Raw genomic sequence first — 2568 nt, 5'->3', positions numbered from 1 at the left:
GAGGAGAGGAGTGAGATAGAGAGAGAGAGAGATTTTCAGGTGACAGGAAAGAAGAGTCTATCGCCAACAAAAAAAAGACTCTTTGCTCACAGCAAGCTGTCCCAGCTTCCAGGCCCTGCCTTTTTGACTGCACATTTCACCCCGATTTCTGGGATCCCTGATGCCAGGGCAGATAGTTGGAGCCCTATCTTGCCAGTGCTGAGAAGCTCAGTCTGAGAGCTTCCGTAGTGTGGACTGCTGCATGGGGCAAATGTAACAGCCTACCCTGCTCTCCCCAGTGAGGAAGGTGATTTAAAAATCTCCCCCGTTTTGCTGCTTTTCTCTACAGTCTCCGTGGTTCTCTCGTCACTACAGACAGAAGTTGAGTTACAGGAAGATTCGCCTAAGATTTATCGCCTGGCCCCAAACTTGGAGAGCCTCGTCATAAACAGTCGTCTATTGTCTAGACTTTTATCTCCAAGTATGGATCTGGATCGTGCATTAGTGAGGCTCAGGGGAACATGGGCTGACTCTGTGGAGTGTGCAGTGCCGCTGGTGCCTGTCATTCCCAGGGGTTTCTTTGGATCAGTTTAGGAAAGTGAACAAATTTGTGTGTTCTTGGAGCTGGGCAAGTATACCTGAGTGTTCGTGAGTGAAGGCCTGAGGTAGGGAAGGGCTCTTTTTCTGTGTGTCTGGGAACATTCCTGTGCGTGTAGCTGTGTGTTGGGTGAGAATTTGTCATGGTTGTGCTTTGTTCTGGGGCATTTTAAGTGTTCCTGTCTGGGCTTTTGCAGATTTTATTAACCTGCATCCGCTTAGCCTGTTTATGTCCCTTCGGAGCAGATCATCTGGTGTTTTTCAATATTGAAGCCCATTGTGTGTGTTTTACTTTCCTGAGGAAATGGCTTTGGGTGATGCAGGCTCAGCCTTACTCCCTCAGTTTCCTCTACCCACCCAGAATCACACCTCAGCCTCTGCCTTCATAAAGGTGTCTGCCTTGCCTTATTCTTTATAAGTCCCTAAATTTCCAAAGTGCCTGCCAATATTCTATCGCAGAAATGCAGCACATTTTTTTTTTTCAGGGAAAGGTCTGGTTATCTCTATCTTTCTCACACTAGGGGGAAGCATTCCAGCTGGTAAACTCTCTAACTTCCTGGGTCTCCCCTTCTCAAACTGAGGGGACATAGGAAAGCCCCATCCATTTCAACATTTGAAAATACACTGCACAGAATGGGAGAAGCCATCAAACGGCCTTTCATTCACTCCTTGGGAGCTCCTAGTAACTAATGTAACCACGCTGGTTAGCTTCTACCCCATTGAGCCCTGCTATCTTGTGACATACGTGGCATTTTGCCCAGATTTAATGTCTATGGGTGAAACATTTATCACCTTAGATCTTGGGATCAGAAGCTGCATTGAGAGCAAAGATATTTTACCACTAGAAATAATCAAATTGACCTCTTTGTTTTTCATTATAAGAACACAGGGTAGGAGGGCACAAGGCACTAAGGCCTGGGAGCTTTACCAACTAACTATGTCCACTGTTCTTGGTTGCTGCCACCCAGGCCCCAGGCCCCATTTCAGGTGTCTACTAGTCCTGAGGTGCTCCTTACCAGGTGGGTAAGGGGGGTGGATGTCAAGGGTCAGTTTTCTAGTCAAAGAGGGTGGAAATGACAATTAAGGTTGTTTGGAGCATCTGAGTTTAACCAGAATCACCCACCATTACTTTCTGACCACCTTCCCTTCCCTTCCATTAGAGTTCTAATTTAAAAAGAAATGATTAGGTCTTGAAATGGCTCTACAAGCAGAGCCAGAGGACAGGAAGACAAGCTGTGAGGTCCAGAAAAAAAGGTGAGCCCTCTGTAAATACCCCTATGCCAATACTGTGATCTCTCAGCTTCTCCCACACTCCCAGTCTCAGTCTAGCCCTGGAGGAGAAGGACTGAGGATTTCAGCGCAGGCTTCTTCCCCCAGAGCCTGCAAAGGAGCCCACCCGCCGCCGTCCACTGCCAACCCACTGTGGCTTCCCTGCGGCATCCGACATCTCTTCGCGTCTGGCCGGCTGTGGCTCCGCCTTACCCTCCTTGTCTCCCCCTTTCCTCCATTCTTGCTTCCCAACCTAGTTCCCTGAAACCAATAAATATATAGTATACTTGCTCCTTCTGTACCCAAGTTATGGGCTGAGCCGGCATCACGAGATTACTGCAGCAGGACGGGGTCCGGCCGCATTCTGCTCCCAGTCCCACCAGCTACAGCCTCCTGTTTCGCCAGTTGTTGGGTTAAAATGGTTCTCTCTCACCTTCCTGCTTATCTCCCTTTCTGCCTCTGAATCCAAAGAATAAATAAATCCAAGTCTCCTACCGCACCAGCCCGCCCCATCCCTGCTACTCACTCACTTCTCCTTACCGAGTATACCGCTTTGTTTTCTGAAGGAACCGTAATAGTCAGACATTTAAGCAGTAAATGAACTTTTCTTTATGACGTTTAATTTTCTTTCCGATTCTTACGGCCCGCTGCGCTTCGAGGTGGAATGAAACAGATTTAGAAGTCTGAGTTAGGGGAGAGGGGGAGTGGAGAGATCGAGCTGAG

This window comes from Fukomys damarensis, unplaced genomic scaffold, assembly GCF_012274545.1.
Source record: "Fukomys damarensis isolate Sample0158 unplaced genomic scaffold, DMR_v1.0_HiC HiC_scaffold_15, whole genome shotgun sequence".
In the NCBI taxonomy this organism is placed as follows: domain Eukaryota; kingdom Metazoa; phylum Chordata; class Mammalia; order Rodentia; family Bathyergidae; genus Fukomys; species Fukomys damarensis.
Note: the sequence above shows the minus strand (reverse complement) of the source record.